This window comes from Podarcis liolepis, assembly GCF_965112155.1.
Source record: "Podarcis liolepis genome assembly, chromosome: 7".
Classification (NCBI taxonomy): Eukaryota; Metazoa; Chordata; class Lepidosauria; order Squamata; family Lacertidae; genus Podarcis; species Podarcis liolepis.
Window position 1 is genome coordinate 78,593,162 of NC_139561.1, and position 19,723 is coordinate 78,612,884.

The following is a 19,723-nucleotide window of genomic DNA, read 5'->3' on the forward strand; positions in this document are numbered from 1 at the left end:
ATCTAAGAATCAGAATTTGTATAAGGACAACTATGAAAAATGCTGGTCAGAAATTAAAAAAGATTTAGAAATATGGTCAAATTTGAAACTGTCAATGTTAGGCCGAATTGCAGTAATTAAAATGAATGTATTGCCTAGAATGTTATTTTTGTTTCAGACCTTGCAGATTATTGATAAGATGGAATGTTTTAAGAGGTGGCACAAAGATATCTCGAAATTTGTCTGGCAGGGCAAAAAGCCCCGAATTAAATTTAAAATATTGACAGATGTTAAGGAAAGAGGGGGTTTTGCCCTGCCGGACCTAAAATTGTACTATGAGGCAGCAGCTTTTTGCTGGCTCAAAGAATGGATGCTCCTCGAGAACACGGACATCTTGGATCTGGAAGGTTTCAATAACGCTTTTGGTTGGCATGCATATCTTTGGTATGGTAAAGTTAACAGTGCCTTTAAAAATCACATTGTCAGAAAAGCATTGTTTAATGTTTGGATAAGATATAAAGATCTACTAGAAAACAAAACCCCTAGATGGGTGTCGCCAGTGGAGGCTAAAGCAGTGAAGAAACTCAATATGGAGGTCGGATGGCCGAAGTATTGGGAAATCTTAGAACAGGATGGAGATAAGTTCAAACTACAAAGTCAGGAGAAATTGAAGCATAAAGTAGAAAATTGGTTCCAATACCGCCAAATAATGGAATTTTTTAAACAGGACAGGAAAGTCGGTTTCCAGGTGGAAAAATCAAAATTAGAAACTGAACTGTTAGAACCCAATACTAAGAATTTATCTAGAATGTACAACTTGTTGTTGAAATGGAATACACAGGATGAAACAGTTAAATCGGCAATGATTAAGTGGGCTCAGGATGTTGGACATAATATTATGTCAGCTGACTGGGATTGGTTATGGAACACCGGTATAAAATTTACGGCATGTAATGCCTTAAAGGAAAACATTATGAAAATGGTATACAGGTGGTACATGACCCCAGTCAAGTTGGCAAAAATCTATCATTTGCCTGATAACAAATGTTGGAAGTGTAAAGAGACTGAAGGTACCTTTTATCACCTTTGGTGGACATGCCCGAAGATTAAGGCCTTCTGGGAGATGATCTATAATGAAATGAAAAAGGTACTTAAATGTACCTTCCCTAAAAAACCAGAGGCCTTTCTCTTGGGCATTGTCGGCCAATTGGTGACAAAGAAAGATAGAGCTTTTTTCATGTATGCCACAACAGCAGCAAGAATACTCATCGCAAAGTATTGGAAGACACAAGATTTACCCACTTTGGAAGAATGGCAGATGAAAGTGATGGACTATATGACACTGGCCGAGATGACAGGCAGAATCCGTGACCAACGAAAAGAGACGGTGGAAGAAGAATGGAGAAAATTTAAAAGTTATCTTAAGGACTACTATAAACTTAATGAATGCTAAAATGCCGTGGTTACCAGAAACAAAGGGGTACAGGGATATAAGGTTAGATTATAAAAGAGGACTAAGAGGATAGAGATTGGAAAGTAACAATTGGGAGTTGCTAGTTGAACTACGGACATTGGGATGCAGAGAGGGGGGGTATGGGGAAGTCCAAGAAAAGAGGTTTATGAAAATATGTTTGAAACTATACGTGTATGTTTGTCATTTTTAATGTTTGTTTGTTTTTCTTAAAAATGTTGTAAAACCAATAAAAATTTTATAAAAAAAAAAAAAAAAAAATGAAAAGCCTCCAAACTGGGATTTCACAGAGATGTAAAAAAGCTATAAGGCCATCTCATGGCTCAAATATCTATGCTCGAGAATTTGTAAAGGAAGCCTTGTGTACATGAAATACATGAAAACTTTCTCCATCACTCAGCTGGGACAGGACGCTCTGTGGGGCCTCTGAGGAGTCTGTCTGCCTCCTCCCACTCAGCTGCCCTACAGCTGAGGGGGAGGCGGTAGATGGACTGTTTGGGGCAGCACGGAGTCTGCGGGTGCCCAAGCCACCATGTCTCTCCCAGGAGAGACGCATGGCTTGAGTGCACTGCAGGCCCCGCGGTGAGTGTCACACAGCATTTTGTGACCCCCCTCAGTGGTGACACCTGGGGCGGCCCGCCTGTACCACGCACCCCTTCCTCCGCCCCTGCCATCACTGAGATAGAGGAAGGATGCATAGAGTAAATGCCAAGGATGATTTGGCAGAAGCACCTAAAAGTACAGGGATGGTGGCATTAAGCTAGACTGGCCGCTACTTTCACCTCAGCTTTTCCCAGCAATTTCCAGCAAAACAAAATAAAAAATCCTGAAGAGTGGGCCAAGAGATAACAAAGCTTTTGCCACTTTGAGGGGCCCTGGGAGGGAAGGGTAAGCTTAGAGAGAAGAGAAACATAGTTGTTATTAACAAACGGAGAGAAAAAGGGAGGAAATGCAGTTTAAGCCAAAGGAGAGAAAGCAATTTATTCACCTTGCTCCCTATCAGCACCATTCACAGTGTATTAATGGTTATGCAGATTTTGGCCTGCATTAAAACCAAAGTCTGAAGTAGTAGGGAAACACCCCAACCTTTTTTAAACACACACACACACACACACACACACACACACACACACACACACACCCCAAACACAGAGATAGATACAGACTAAAAAAAACACTATGATCTTCCATGTGGGACTCCTGTAGTGAGCACTGTGTGGGATGGTTTTTTCAATATTCTTCAAAATTTGCTCCTGCTTGGGGCACAAAATTAGAGTGGCCACAACAATTCCTATTTGCAGAGTTCTGGTCTATGTTGAAAAGACTGGTAGTCCAACATCCATGGCAAAGCTCTTATTGCTTAAGAATGGAGAATATTTTTTAAATAAATGAATTCTGGAATACTAAATAATTGACCATCCAAAGTAGCTTGGCTGAAAGGGTAAAGTCCAAGAGATACCAAACTGCCTGGATGAGAAGCTTGTGTGATGTACAAATTGACCCCATACCTTCCAACATTTTGGGAGGGCAATTCGGGGCCCACAACCACCACATCCCGTTCTTTGCTCGTGCCCCTTCTCCCAGTGCTCCCCCCTAAAAATGTTTAGGGGTATTCTCATTTCCTACTCATATTGAAATACTGCTCCTCAATGTGGCACAACAGGTTTAGGAGTATGTATGCCCCTGTGTCCCCCCAGAAAAAAGCACTGCACCTACCTTTGAGCACTCTTCCTCCTTCTCAGGAGTGTGGGGAGATGTGGTGGAGTCTGGTGTAGCATGCAGCGGAGGCCAGCACAGCCTTCCAGCACGCTGCACCAAACCACCCTCTTTTCTGGAGGCAGCAGATTCCAGGCTGGACTTCCGGTAGGCCACATCAAACTGCCCACTTCTCTGGAGATGTGAGCGGCCTGGTGCAGCCCACCAGAAGGCCTGCCAGCCTACACTGCACCTCCTGATGCAGAGCAGACTGTTTCCTGTTGCAGCGCAGCTATCTTCACCTCCTCCTCTGGTGTTGGAGATGAACCGCCACAAAAGGAGGTCAAGGTAAGTTTTCCTTCCATTTTTTAGTCTTGTTTGTGGACTCACACCACAGCGGAACCCTAAAACACCTGGCGCAACCAGTGCGAGGGATCAAAATTGGGGCATTCGGGATTGGGAACAGGAGCCGGGGTAGCTTCTGCCAATCCGTGAAGTCCCAAATAAATCAGGATACTTGAGGGGTCTCTGACCCCTGTGAATATGTTTGTGAAAATGCTTTCCCATATCCACTGTGAAGAACACTGGGGATAACGTGGATTCTCATATGACAAAATTTCATGGTGTTCCTGGAAAAGATTGCATGCAATTTCAAAATTGCTTTGTGTTCCAAGATCACATCAGAGGCTCTCTGGGAAAACATGCTGCCTCCATTTGTGCCAGTTTCCACGTCTCATTAAACCAGTCATTCGCAAGTGCTGCTTGAGGCTCCCATCCCTGACTATAAATTCCTCTGTAAGCTCATAGCTGTATCCATTGCCTTTGTGGGACCAGGTCTTCTTGAAGTCCTTCTCAGCTCTTGATTATCCCAACACCATGAGAATTCTTCTGTGCACAGGCCTCCTCTTGAGCTTGTTTTCAGTAGGTGAGTAGAAACTAGAGATTCTGTGCTCCATTAACTTCCTCTAGAATAGGGAGGGGGTCAGTAGAGCTAGAGAAAGGAGGTCAAGAACATCATGTGCTCCTGGATGGGGTATTGAATAGATGGATATTGGGATGAAGAGCAGGAGAATCTGGGAATCTTGGTACGATGAGAAAGTGGAGAAAGTCCCCTAACACTATCATAGTTATCTCTACACCAAAGGAGTGCAATCTAGGAATGTTGATGCCAAGCAGGCTCCCCCTGCTGCAAAGATCTCCTTCCTGTCAAGGAAAAGTCCCGAAATGGAGTGTTTTGATGTCATGGGGGGTTGAACTGCCCCAGCCTCCATTGGACCCTGTTCTTGGCTGCTGTGGCCCCCTACCTCCACCTGCTGCACTTGCCAGCATGCTATGCTAGGGCTTGGATTGCTCCATTAGGGAGCAAATTGGGCATGCAGGCAAGGGGGTGGGGTGGGGGGAATAAAACTTCTTATCACATATTATTTTGCTTTTAATGAGCTATTGTTCCAGAACTGCAGTGGCATGTTAAGAGTAGAGATCTAAGCAAACAGCAGCTAGCTTAATTCCAGCTGTGTCATTATCTGCCAAGCCAGGGAAAATGGCGGAGGAGTATTCTTATACAAACTTGTTGAAGGAAATCCTGGCTCAGATTCAAGCCTTGAAGTCGATTCAGCAAGATGTGGCAGAACTTTAAAAAATACTTTCAACAGATGAAAGAGGAAACGTCTCATTATGAAGATTGCTTGACTGTCCACAAAACACTTATGCAAGGGAGTCATAATATTTTGAGTAAACAAATTACTTATTTAGAGTCACAACTGCAGGGAATCTTGGGGAGTTTGTACGGATATTTTTTTTTTTAAAAAAAACTGTGGAATGGTCTCCCTTTGGAAGTTATGGACTCTCCTTCTTGGAGGATTTTAAGCAGAGGCTGGATGGCCATCCATCATGGATGCTTTGGTTGAGATTCCTGCATCAAAGGGGGTTGGAGGAGATGTCCTGTGGGGTCCCTTCCAAGTTTAAAATCCTATGATATTATGTGTGGTCTTTCTCTATGCAATTAAAAGAGAACTTTGGAAAGAACTTAGAAAGTTATATATTAAGGGTTTATTTTGCTGTCTATTTTGTGATTTTAAGTTGCTACTGGGGTTCTCCCTTGGCATCCAAGAATTGTCTTTTTATACCTTTTTCCCTTGAGTCACCAAAATGGAGATGCCTTGTGGCATATGATCATGACACTGAGCTTTTGTGATCTTCCTTTCTCTCTGTAGGGGCATCACTACAATGTATGACATGTCTATATCTGTACAACAACAAGTGTCTCATGCGACAGGCACGTAAATGTTCAGAGGAAACTTGCCGTGAAGTTGCTCTACAAAGCTATATATGTGAGTAAGGTTTCTTTCCCCCCGCACCCATGTACAAAGAACCCTTCTCAACGGAGGCCTTCCACACACTCAGAAATTACCATGCTCTCTGCGATCAAAGAATTACAGTAAAATCCATACACATGTGACTCAGCCCAAAAGTCTTCTGTAAAATATACAGAAGAGTCTGCCTGCGTTCAACATCTTCTCCTCACAGAAGGAATTATGTGGACTACAACTTTATTAATGGGGATGAAGAATTCTCCAGAAAGATTTATGAGTTCTATGATGATATTACAAGGGGAACAACTGACATATTTAGTGATTCATCTCTTAACCAGGACTTTCCCCCTCCAAATGTTCTGTCTTCAGTGAAAAAGCTAAAAGATTGATTTAGGTTTTTTAACACTTCAAGGCTGAGTATGTGGGAGTCCATTTTTCAGGAGCCTCCTAAATATGATACAGTCAGATATTGTAAACCAGCAATTCTATATCTGATTTTCTTCGATGTTCTGCTGAAATTGAGAATGCTGAGGTCAGCTGTTGGGATCAGGCACGATCCCTGGCATGAACCAGGCCTAGAAAAGATTCTAGTGTATAGTCTTTCTGGCCCCCATCATCTTCCTGCATGGGATGTTGTAGGAATCCACTGACAATGGACAATCAATCAAATGTCCTTCCATCCACCCACTCAATCAAAACATGGCACAGATTCTATAATGAACTACTTTTTAAACATGTACCCATGATACATTAATAGGTACATACTTTTTAAATGTATATAATTTCCTACTCATTGATGTATAGAGGCGCTCTTTGCTTTTCTTCTTTCTGAATTGTTGTTTCTGACCAAATTCATGCTATATGCACTAAAATTCAAATCCTAACTATGTGAACTCAGAAGCAAATCCCAATGAATTCAGTGAGCCTTACTCTCAGATGTGTGGGGGTTCAGATTTCAGCCTTAAATAGCTTCCTGCTGTAAAATTTAAAAGCCTAGGGGACACATAAATCATTATTGTTCTTTTCAGATGGAAAAAAGATATCTCTTTGGTTACTTCTGAATTTTATCCATGCTCCTCAGTCGTAGCCTCTTTGTCCAATTTGGGAGAGCCACCAGGGTATGACTGCCCATCACCCCAATCTCCATTTTAAAAGTGACATTACATTTAAAATGATTTTCCTTGCTCCCCCTAGGTCCTGCTATCATTTTTACAATGTTAAAATTCACTTATCTGAATGTAATACATTTTGCCCAAACCTTGCTATATTCTCTGCAGATTTATATATTCGAACAGCCAAAGTTTGCCCCCTTCCTTCCTTCCTTCCTTCCTTCCTTCCTTCCTTCCTTCCTTATGCTTTGCAGGTTGGCAGCAGCTATTTTTGGACAGAAGTCATGCAGGGAGGGAGGGAGATCAAACATATCAGAGAGCAGGAGAGATCGGCCAATTCAGGGAGCAGGAGAGATCAGAGAAATCAGTTTCTCCTCTGTTTCCCTTTTGCTGGTTGGCTGCAGCCATTTCAGGAATAAATAACTGAAAAGGGGTTGGGGAGATCAGAGAAACCCTGGATTAAAAATGTTCCCATAGGAATTAATGGAAATAATGAACTCATAAAGCCAATGCTTGACTAAGGAATGACCAGGGAACACATTGAGGGACCTGCATGTATTGGCACAAGTCAGCTAACTTTCATCTTGCCCATCTTTCCCCCACCATCTTCTTACCTCTCCAGATTCTGGGAGACTGGGGGGAAGGGGAGCTGCCTGGCGCAGGAAAGAGAGACAGCTTGGCTTCCTCGCTAGCCTGACTCATTGCTGCCTCTTGGACCCCATTCTCTTCCGCCTCTGGTTCTCGACTGCTCTCTCCCTCAGATTCTTCCTGCTCACTAAACCCTGTTATCTTTTCAGTTTCTGACACCTCCATCTCCCTCTTATCCCTCTGACCACTCATTGTAGTCCCACAACAAAGCCCCTGACTCTGAGCCTTCTTCCCTTGGGGGTTCCCCACCTGGTGCTTCCTGCCTTGCTTCTGCATCCAGTCAGCCCATGACACCACACTTATAGCACCAGTGCACAGCATCAAACTAAACACATTCCATTTTATGTATCTATTAAATCTCCCAATAAAAAAATCTGGGGCAAAAATGATTGACTTGCTATTCCTCTCTAATTCTTCTTCACAGTTTCTGAAGACATCCTCTGTGTTACTTACAGTGACTGCGCTAACACTCAGGATTGTATCCCAGGCACCTTTTCTATTTCTGGAGGAACCCCCCAATTCTTTCGGATGCAAGCTGAATGCTGCAATACTGACGAATGCAACGAAAACCCTATTCAATGTAAGGGCCCTAGTATTTTGGGCACTTTCTGTATCAACAATTCTTGCCCAGAGGCAAAATATAGAACTTCCCAAAGACAAAATGTAATATTAAGACACTTATATTCCACCAAGTGTCCATTCCTTTAAATATAGCCTTTCCATAATATATGCATAATATACTTCAGCCCTTACAGAATGTGTATGGAGCTGACTTACCTACTTGAACAAGTGTTTTGCTGTCTTATCATTCCATTGTGGACTGACTGAAAGAAGACGTTTGAAACAGAGATTTGCATCCAGTGATCTTGTCGTCGGAATCCCACTTGGGATTTCACACAGCCGAGGCTCTATCACAGTGGTTTGAGTGATTGAGAGTAAGGCTACAGCACTCACTGGAAAATGGGTTCTTTTCATCCAGTGTGTGGATTATCCTTTGTGTGTCGAGGTCCCCAAGCCACCCCAAATAAACTCACACTTCACATATCAATTTTGTTTCAGGCTTTTTGGCATGATTTTGGCCATAACTTTATTTAAATACACACATGTGAGTGGTTGCTTAGGCATTGGTTACGTCTATCTGTTCTTGCCCCAGGGACAGAACTGACTTCTGGATTCCAGCTGAAGCCAGTCAGGGAAAACAATATTGGGGAGAAATGAAGCTGGGCAACAGACCCTCACTTCTTACCCGCATGCTCCCGGGGCTTGCACGGCCCAAGCCCAATGCCAGGGACTTGGATGAAAAGGATGGCAAGCCCTTTTAACGGAATTCCCTTGCAGCACCACCATTGGAGGGGTAGGCACTTACCCCTCCACCCACCATTTTTAACCAATGCCTAACCACAAACCTTACAAGTTGTGACGATTTGCTGCGCAGTAGGCAAAAACCAAATGGCACCAGCCAATCAGCCAAATGGACAAAATTCCTACCAGGCCCCTGCCCCAACAGCAGGCAACCCCATGACAGGCATAGCAAGGTCAAAGCAAACCCCCCCCCCAATTCAGGGAGGGTGGGCGGGTGATCCGGTGCACGCAGCCCAAGAGGATGCCGAAGGCTGTGTGCCCAGTATTTAAAACCTTTGACCCCACCTCCAATTTGGCAACATCGAAGTCTCCCCAGAGACTCAAATTACCCAATCACTGCCGGTGGACATCCAAACGGGTCTGGCCAGCAACAGTGGGTGGCCTGCTGGCCCCCACCGCAACACGTGCTCTCTGTTAGAGAGAACACATTTTAGCAACAAGTATATTTCTAGAGGTTCTATTCTCTTGATTGAATGAAGGTACATTTAGCTGGAACTTTGGTTTTGAGACATCCCATATTTTACTTGAACATGATTTTGGTTTTGCAGTTCTCCCGCAAAAATGCTCACCAACTCTGGTCACTCTTCCCTTTAAAAAAACTCAACAACTCTGGGGAATCCTCCTCCCTCCAATGACAATGGGTAGATCACTGCCATTTTTTTATATATACTGGGAGTAGATCACAGTCTCTTGGGAGTTGGACGTGCCGGGTATATATTATGTAAAGGTTATATTTAAAGAAACAGACACTTGGTGGAGTACAAATGTCTTGTTTTTACATTTTGTCTTTGAGAAGTTCTATGTAATTGCATACAGAGTTATGTGAGCTGTGTTTCTTTATTTCTCTGTATTCCTTTGTGTTGTGTTTTGCTTACTTTGTTGCAGAGGCAAAATATAACTGGGTGGAATGTTTGTCTTCCTAGTGTCTCTGGAAAGCAATTGGACTCCTCTTCACGAGTCCCATAAAATCTTATGTGGGGATCTTGTGCTTTTCTATTTGGTCATCAAATTTCCCAGCTCAAAAGCAAGTAATAGTTTTTGCATGTCTGGGAAAATCAAGAGATGTGCACACATTTATCAATTTATATATGAGGGTGAGGGGAATTGACATATTTATTAGTGTGACTTTATTTATAACTGGGTGTGTTACTATTGTCACATTCCGTGAAGTTTAATGAAAGAAGCAACAACCCTTCTAAAATGTCAAAAGTAGATCCTATTTAAGATTTGACTGAATGTTGTAGCATTTTCATTTCATTGTTAGGGGCAGGGCGGCTGTTGCCCACAGCAAACCAGTATGTACACAGTAGCATCATTCCCAACAAATGATCTTGTTAATGGTGATAATCACAATGATCACTCCAAGACTGAACCTGAAACCACTATAAATGCCTATCATGGATAGTAGAAAAGTATCATCTTCAATTCAAAAGAGTAAGCCTGGATCCTAGAATCTGTGGGGAAGCCTTCTTTCATCTCATAGGCTGGTAAGGATCAATGCCAATCTGCTTTTGTCCCGGCTGGCAGAATTGTCAATCTCATTTCACACAATTCAGATCACTCTCATGCAGAAGCAGGTAGACACCAAGATCACCAAGTGGGGTAGAAGTGGGGTAGAAGTGGAAGGATCATTAGGCACGAGTGATCATGCTCTTCTGAAGTTTACTATACAGCGGAAAGGAGCAGCCAAGCATACTAGGACTCAATTTCTTGACTTTAAGAAAGCCGACTTCATAAAACTTAGGGAAGTGCTGGGTGAGATCCCATGGACAGTAATACTAAAAGGAAAGGGAGTTCATGATGACTGGGAGTTTGTTAAGAGGGAGATAGTAAAAGCACAACGTCAGGCAATACCAATGAGACGGAAAAATGGAAGGTGCCTAAAGAAGCCAGGGTGGCTATCTAAAGAACTTTTAACTGAGTTAAGATTAAAAAAGGATGTGTACAAAAAATGGAAAAGGGGGGAAACCACCGAAGAGGAATTCAAACAAATAGCCAGCACGTGTAGACACAAAGTCAGAAAAGCTAAAGCACAGAATGAACTCAGGCTTGCTAGAGAGGTTAAAAGCAACAAAAAAGGCTTTTATGGGTATGTTCGTAGCAAAAGGAAGAACAAAGAAACAGTGGGATCACTCAGAGGAGAAGATGGTGAAATGCAAACAGGGGACACAGAAAGGGCTGAACTCCTCAATGCCTTCTTTGCCTCAGTCTTCTCCGATAAAGAAAACAATGCCCGACCTGAAGAATTTGGAGCAAATGATTCAGCAAAGGAAACACAGCCCAGAATAACTAAGGAGATAGTACAAGAATACTTGGCTAGTTTAGATAATAATAATAATAATAATAATAATAATAATAATAATAATAATAATTTATTATTTGTACCCCGCCCATCTGGCTGGGTTTCCCCAGCCACTCTGGGCGGCTTCCATAGAAACAAAAAATACAGTAAAATATCACAGATTAAAAGCTTCCCTGAACAGGGCTGCCTTAAGATGTCTCCTAAATGTCAGGTAGTTAGTTATTCATCGCTTTGACATCTGATGGGAGGGCGTTCCACAGGGCGGGCGCCACTACCGAGAAGGCCCTCTGCCTGGTTCCCTGTAGCTTTGCTTCTCGCAATGAGGGAACTGCCAGAAGGCCCTCGGCGCTGGACCTCAGCGTCCGGGCAGAACGATGGGGGTGGAGACGCTCCTTCAGGTATACTGGGCCGAGGCCGTTTAGGGCTTTAAAGGTCAACACCAGCACTTTGAATTGTGCTCGGAAACGTACTGGGAGCCAATGTAGGTCTTTCAAGACCGGTGTTATGTGGTCTCGGCGGCCGCCCCCAGTCACCAGTCTAGCTACCGCATTCTGGATTAATTGTAGTTTCCGGGTCACCTTCAAAGGTAGCGCCATGTAGAGCGCATTGCAGTAGTCCAAGTGGAAGATAACTAGAGCATGCACTACTCTGGCGAGACAGTCCGCGGGCAGGTAGGGTCTCAGCCTGCGTACCAGGTGGAGTTGGTAGACAGCTGCCCTGGATGCAGAATTGACCTGCGCCTCCATGGACAGCTGTGATCCAAAATGACTCCCAGGCTGTGCACCTGGTCCTTCAGGGGCACAGTTACCCTATTCAGGACCAGGGAGTCCTCCACACCAGCCCGCCCCCTGTCCCCCAAAAATAATACTTCTGTCTTGTCAGGATTCAACTTCAATCCATTAGCCGCCATCCATCCTCCAACCGCCTCCAGGCACTCACACAGGACCTTCACCGCCTTCACTGGTTCTGATTTGAAAGAGAGGTAGAGCTGGGTATCCTCTGCATATTGATGGACACCCGGCCCAAACCCCCTGATGATCTCTCCCAGCGGCTTCATGTATTCAAGTCTCCAGGGCCAGATGAACTGCATCGAAGAGTATTAAAAGAACTGGCAGATGTGATCTCAGAACCACTGGCAGTCATCTTTGAGAATTCCTGGAGAACAGGCAAAGTCCCGGCAGACTGGAGGAGGGCAAATGTTGTCACTATTTTCAAAAAGGGGAAAAGAGAGGACCCAAATAATTACCACCCAGTCAGTCTGACATCAATACCAGGGAAGATTCTGGAGCAGATCATCAAGCAAACAGTCTGTGAGCACCTAGAAAGGAATGCTGTGATCACCAATAGTCAGCATGGATTTCTGAAAAATAAGTCATGTCCGACTAACCTGATCTCGTTTTTTGACAGAATTACAAGCCTGGTAGATGAAGGGAACGCAGTGGGTGTAGCCTACCTTGATTTCAGCAAGGCATTTGACAAGGTGCCCCATGATATTCTTGTAAAGAAGCTGGTAAAATGCGGTCTTGACTATGCTACCACTCAGTGGATTTGTAACTGGCTGACTGACCGAACCCAAAGGGTGCTCATCAATGGTTCCTCTTCATCCTGGAGAAGAGTGACTAGTGGGGTGCCACAGGGTTCTGTCTTGGGCCCGGTCTTATTCAACATCTTTATCAATGACTTGGATGATGGACTCAAGGGCATCCTGATCAAATTTGCAGATGACACCAAACTGGGAGGGGTGGCTAACACCCCAGAGGACAGGATCACACTTCAAAATGACCTTGACAGATTAGAGAACTGGGCCAAAACAAACAAGATGAATTTTAACAGGGAGAAATGTAAAGTATTGCACTTGGGCAAAAAAAAATGAGAGGCAGAAATACAAGATGGGTGACACCTGGCTTGAGAGCAGTACATGTAAAAAAGGATCTAGGAGTCTTGGTTGACCACAAACTTGACATGAGCCAACGGTGTGACGCGGCAGTTAAAAAAGCCAATGCAATTCTGGGCTGCATCAATAGGAGTATAGCATCTAGATCAAGGGAAGTAATAGTGCCACTGTATTCTGCTCTGGTCAGACCTCACCTGGCGTACTGTGTCCAGTTCTGGGCACCACAATTCAAGAAGGACACTGACAAACTGGAACGTGTCCAGAGGAGGGCAACCAAAATGGTCAAAGGCCTGGAAACGATGCCTTATGAGGAACAGCTAAGGGAGCTGGGCATGTTTAGCCTGGAGAAGAGGAGGTTAAGGGGTGATATGATAGCCATGTTCAAATATATAAAGGATGTCACATAGAGGAGGGAGAAAGGTTGTTTTCTGCTGCTCCAGAGAAGCGGACATGGAGCAATGGATCCAAACTACAAGAAAGAAGATTCCACCTAAACATTAGGAAGAACTTCCTGACAGTAAGAGCTGTTCGACAGTGGAATTTGCTGCCAAAGAGTGTGGTGGAGTCTCCTTCTTTGGAGGTCTTTAAGCTGAGGCTTGACAACCATATGTCAGGAGTGCTCTGATGGTGTTTCCTGCTTGGCAGGGGGTTGGACTCGATGGCCCTTGTGGTCTCTTCCAGCTCTATGATTCTATGATTCTATGCATGTTCTGGCAAAGACCTGCATATGTTACATACAGAAGCCATACTCATGAGCAACACTCAACAATATTTATATTAGATTTTACCAGATGGATGGCACTTTTAGAACACCTTGTCGGGGGGGGGGAGTGATAACCCTTTGTACAAACTGCAAAATAAGGGCCAGAATGGACCAGTCATGTCAGAATAAATGGAATCCATCTGCTAACCATAAATTTCATATTGCCAGTGCAACCTGAGAGTTTTGGTCCACTGCAGTGCCCATTCTGTTTTAAGAAGAATGCATATGATTGTGTGGTCATCGGCACCCATAACTGCCCTATTGGAGAGACTAAGTGCATAACATTTGCTGGTACCATGCAGCAAGGTGAGTAGAACGGCCAAACAGCAGAGGGTGGGGGGGGGTGAGAGAAAGCAGCTCTCAGCCATCAGCTACCTGACCCTTTTCTGACCAAATGTGATAAAAGCAAAGGATGGGTTGGGGACCTGTGTTTTCTTTGAGGGGATGAATTTAAAGTTTTCTTTACACTGCTTGCCCCATTCCTCAGTCAATGGCATGGTGTTGACCCACCCCCAGACAGTGCTGGGAAATCCCTGATCACATGGAAGCAAACATGTACAAAGCTGTCATTCCCATTTTGAGTTTCCACATGCCTTGGAGGGATGTTGTCTTGTGGGCTTTGGGGGAAATTAGATTGGTGGCTAAATTTGCAAATGTGGGCTTCACCCAATAGCCTTGGTCTGGTCAGAGTACAAGTAGACAGGGAAGAAAGGGAAAGCAGGGCTTGTGGAAGACATCAGAAGTGGGCTGTTATCAGGTGCCATGGTCCTGAAATTTGCCCAAGAATCCCACGCCCTGATGCCAAACCTGACTCATATTACTCTGCTTCATCTTTCATTTCAGTGTCTTTTGGGGGAGGGGATGAAAATACATCTTGTGAATTTTCAGGGAACATAACAGGGGTGGGGGTAAAAGGGTTCTGCAGGTTGCCCAAGTGTGCTGGGTCCTTAAGTCAACCCTGACTCATATTAACATTCTTCTCTTTCTAGTGGGTACAACTCTACAGTTGGCTGCTTTCAAAGGATGTGCAACATCAGATTTCTGTAATTTTATAACAACAATCCCAACAGGAGTAAAGCAAAGTCTGAATGGCTTGCTGAGGTTCAATGTCACCCAAGCGACATGTGTTGATGCCCAGCCATCATCCTATACTTCTGACCTATAGATGTGCCCTTCGTGGGACTTGGGAGGAAACTGTGCTATCAGCGGCAGGGTGTGGAAGATCTCTGGAGAAGCTGGAGGCAGGTGCAAGAGGGCAGGAAATTGAGGTTTGGGAGATGTAGTTAGAGAAAATATGGCACAGGGATTTCCATTTGAATTGTTATCTGAATAAATTGATAAAGCACACAAATTCTGTTTCTTGCATTGGGGCTTTTCAAGTGAATAATTTCTATGCAGTGATGGCACAATGAATGTTAACTTCTGAAGGCCAAGAACGAGAAGAAAACTGAAAATTGTAATCTGGGATATTAATAGTTTTCCCCTAATGGCACAGGTTTTAGTTTTGGTTTTTCTTTAGTAGGGGGAACTAGTTCCACTAGGAAAGCTGAATGAAGAGAAAAGCATTACACTTTCTGGCTTTGTTATGTGCTCAGTCTAGAAGGCTCATTTTTCCATTACACCACTATTATCTGCAAATATGTAAAGAAACTAGAGATTAGATAAAAGATCTCAGTTGTCTGTCCAGTTACATCCTGATTTAACTAGTGACTGATTTCTTTGGCTCACCCACCCCCACCATTCAAATGTTTCCAGAAGCTTTGATTCTGAGGAATATTCAATTAAAAATTCACTAGCAGCTTGTACCTGGCGGTTCTCAGGAATTCCAAGGAACCAAAAATCTGTATGGTTGGGAAAGGTCTATAGACTGAAACTTCCTCCTTGATGTCAGGAACCCTCAAGACAAATTGTCCCAAGACCATTCACAGTCTAAAGCCAAAACACAGGTGTAGCATGAAAGGCAAGGTCCAGACATAATCCAAGGTCAAAACCCAGTAAGTCCTTTGTTTGTTAGGGGTAAAGGCATAACGCAAAGTCAGATCCCTTAAGGGTGCCCTGAACCCAATCATGTTTCTGTATACTTAATGTGGGGTGCATGAGTTGTTAGGGGAGGGGTTTTACCTCTGGTGGAGGAGACGTTGTGCTCATTCTGAGGTAGTTTGTCCACCTTTGCCCCCCCCCCCCTTGCACCTGTGGCTGCTGGAAGCAAGTGACAGCATCCACACCCCAGGAAATTGCTTTGAATGGCTAGCTAAACCAGGTGAGGGATAAGCCAGCTGACCCTAAACCTCCACTGCTTTGTGGGATATCTTCAGGAGAAGAAAAGGCTTAGGAGTAAATCCTACACCAGTGGTTTTCAACTTTTTTCAGCCTACAGCACCCATGACCAACCGCATTCCTTCGGTGGGAGCCACTTACAATGGGGTTCCATTACAGGGCATTGCCCTGTTCCACTCCTGTCCCATTCCACCCCACCCCCTTTCAGTGCAGTTTTTGTTTGTTTTCCTCTAAAATGATATTTATTAAAGTTTCAAAGAGAAGATTACATAGATAAAAAGAAAAGAAAAAGAAATAGAAAAGAAAAAATACAAAATATAGGAAAAAGATAAAAAACACTTTAAAAAAAACACATCGATCTTTCCATAACTTACATTTCTTTTCCTTACTTCCCTGACTTCCTCACACCTCCCTTTTTTGTATTCCAGTTCTATTAGTTAATTCAGCAATTCCTTTCCCTCTTTGTTTTTGTCTTAATCCTTTAACTTAATATATTATAACTTTGGATTCTCATCTGTTAACAATCCATTTTTACATACACCTTTATAACATTGCTGCTAAGACCACTTAATTTCATTCTGACATCATTCTAACATTCATTAATTTTGCAGTATTTCTGTAAATAGTCTTTAAATTTCTTCCAATCTTCTTCCACCGACTCTTCTCCCTGGTCTCGGATTCTGCCAGTCATTTCTGCCAGTTCCATATAGTCCATCACCTTCACCTGCCATTCTTCCAGAGTGGATAAATCTTGTGTCTTCCAATACTTTGCAATAAGTATTCTTGCTGCTGTTGTGGCATACATAAAGAAAATTCTGTCCTTCTTTGGCACCAATTGGCCGACCATGCCCAGGAGAAAGGCCTCTGGTTTCTTCAAGAAGGTATATTTATATACCTTTTTCATTTCATTATAGATCATCTCCCAGAAAGCCTTAATCCTTGGACAAGTCCACCAAAGGTGAAAGAATGTACCTTCAGTCTCTTTACATTTCCAACATTTATTATTGGGCAAGTGATAGATTTTTGCAAGCTTGACTGGTGTCATGTACCACCTGTATATCATTTTCATAATATTCTCTCCTAAGGCATTACATGCCGTAAACTTCATACCTGTGGTCCATAACTGTTCCCAGTCAACCATCATAATGTTATGTCCAACGTCTTGTGCCCACTTAATCATAGCAGATTTCACCGTTTCATCCTGAGTATTCCATTTCAACAGCAAGTTATACATCTTTGACAAAATCGTAGTTTTGGGTTCTAACAGTTCTGTTTCTAATTTTGATTTTTCCACCTGGAAGCCTATTTTCTTGTCCAAATTGTATGCCTCCATTATCTGATAATAATGAAGCCAATCTCGCACTTTGTTTTTTAGTTTCTCAAAACTCTGCAGTTTCAATCTATCTCCCTCTTGTTCCAGAATTTCCCAATATTTCGGCCATTTGGCCTCCATATTGAGCTTTTTCTGAGCTTTCGCTTCCATCGGTGACAGCCACCTTGGGGTTTTATTTTCCAGTAGGTCTTTATATCTTATCCAGACATTAAACAATGCTTTCCTGACAATATGATTTTTAAATGCTTTATGTGCTTTGACCTTATCATACCACAAATATGCATGCCATCCAAATACATTATTAAAACCTTCTAAGTCCAAAATGTCTGTGTTTTCAAGAAGCAGCCATTCTTTCAGCCAGCAAAAAGCTGCTGATTCATAATAAAGTTTAAGGTCTGGCAGGGCAAATCCACCTCTTTCCTTTGCATCCGTTAGTATTTTAAATTTTATTCTAGGCTTCTTGCCCTGCCAGACAAATCTAGAGATATCTCTCTGCCACTGCTTGAAGCAATCCATTTTGTCCAAAATTTGCAATGTTTGAAAGAGAAATAACATTCTAGGCAATACATTCATTTTTATCGCAGCAATACAGCCTAGCAGTGAAAGCTTCAAATTTGACCAAATTTCTAAGTCTTTTTTCACTTCAGCCCAGCATTTTTCATAATTGTCTTTAAATAGATTCCCATTTTTAGCTGTCATGTTAATCCCCAGGTATTTCACTTTCTTAACCACTGTTAAACCTGTCTCATTCTGAAACCTCTCTCTCTCAATCGCAGTTAAGTTTTTCTCTAAGACCTTTGTTTTTAACTTATTCAATTTAAATCCTGCAACCTGACCAAATTCTTGAATCAGTTCCAAAACCCTTTTAGTACTAGATTCTGGCTCCTGTAATGTCAATACTAAGTCATCTGCAAATGCTCTCAATTTGTACTGTTTAGCTCCGACTTGTATACCTTTAACCAATTGGTCCCTTCTAATCATATTCAGCAGGACCTCCAGGACCGATATAAAAAGCAATGGGGAGATTGGGCAACCTTGTCGTGTCCCTTTTTCTATCTTAGATTCCTCCGTCACCATGTTATTTACAATTAATTTAGCCTTTTGTTCTGAATAAATTGCACTTATACCGTTTTCAAAGCCTTGGCCTACCCCCATCCCCTGTAGGTTCTTCTTCATGAAACTCCAAGAAATATTGTCAAAGGCTTTCTCCACGTCCACAAATATCAAAACTGCCTTGGTATTTATATTCACTTGTAATTTTTCTAAAATATTGATTATGTTTCTCACATTATCAGACAAATGTCTACCCGGGAAAAAGCCTGCTTGATCTTTATGTATCTCTTCCATTAGGACTCTTTTTAGTCTTTTAGCCAAAATGTCTGCAAAGATTTTATAATCCACATTGAGCAGTGATATGGGGCGGTAGTTCTTAAGCTGGGTCTTTTCAGTCTCTATTTTCGGTACAAGTGTAATATACGCTTCTTTCCACGACTCTGGTGCCCTTTTTCCACCCATTATTTTGTTACAGACTTCCTTTAAAGGTTGTACAAGCCATTCTTTCAAGGATCTGTAGTATCTAGAAGTCAGTCCATCCAGTCCTGGAGATCCTTTCAGTGCAGTTTTTGGTGCAGGTGTAAGTGTTAACCGCACGTGCCAATTGAACACAAGTGGTGATCCCCATGTACCTGGTGAAAACTTGTGTTGTTTTGTCAATTAGCAGTTTTAAGGCTTAAAATTTAAGCAGTAGAGCTTTGAAAAAGCTTTTTTTAAAAAATGATGAGTCATCCATTTCTTTGCAAAATATGGTATTTGTAAGCTTGGGGGGAATGGAAACAAACTTCAATAATGAAAAAATTATTAAGATACTCTGGGGGAAATTATACCAATTATACCAGAAAATAAAGACACAAACAAATGTACTTTGAAAAACTGATACAGTGGTGCCCCACAAGACGAATGCCTCGCAAGACGAAAAACTCGCTAGACGAAAGGGTTTTCCGTTTTGGAGGTGCTTCGCAAAACAAATTTCCTATGGGCTTGCTTCGCAAGACGAAAATGTCTTGCGAGTTCCTGCCGGTTTTTTTCCCTTCCCCCCTTTTTCTAAGCCGCTAAGCCGCTTATCAGCTGATCCGATAAGATGATAAGACGCTAAAAGCCGCTAATAGCGCTAATAGCGTTAATCCGCTAATCCGTCAATGGGCTTGCTTCGCAAGACGAAAAAACCGCTAGACGAAGAGAATCACAGAACGGATTCTTTTCATCTTGCGAGGCACCACTGTATACTGATATAATGCAATGGTGATATAGTTGGGGAGGGGAGACATTTCTTTCTGGCCTGAGATGACTCTGGTGAGGACCAAACTTTGTGACTTTTGGGTTGCTGCTAATATTACCCAAGTATAGGCTCTGGAGTAAATTAAATGTCTTACAGATGCCTCCATCTCAGTCTAAATATGTGGCTGTGCAATCAAATAAAAAGATCTGGTTGTCCCCTTTGGAAGAGCTGGATAAAACTGAAGTATTTCTTCTTCACCAAACCTTTATTGTTGTTGTTGTTTAGTTGTGTCCGACTCTTCGT

The 19,723-nt window shown here is 42.8% G+C and overlaps 1 long non-coding RNA gene across 3 annotated transcripts in view; it reads left to right on the forward strand.

The window, feature by feature from the left end:
* Window positions 1–3,863: 3,863 nt before the first annotated feature.
* LOC310712541 overlaps window positions 3,864–19,723 on the forward strand; it is a 58,675-nt gene continuing 42,815 nt past the window's right edge. Inside the window, exons 1-5 of one of the 3 annotated variants that reach the window (XR_014528914.1) lie at window positions 3,864–4,070; window positions 5,359–5,475; window positions 7,639–7,794; window positions 13,704–13,841; window positions 14,525–14,780. This is a non-coding gene — a long non-coding RNA (uncharacterized lncRNA). Of the gene's footprint in view, window positions 4,071–5,358; window positions 5,476–7,638; window positions 7,795–13,703; window positions 13,842–14,524; window positions 15,358–19,723 lie in introns of those variants that run through there. The other 2 variants (XR_014528916.1, XR_014528915.1) reach the window with 2 other exon arrangements.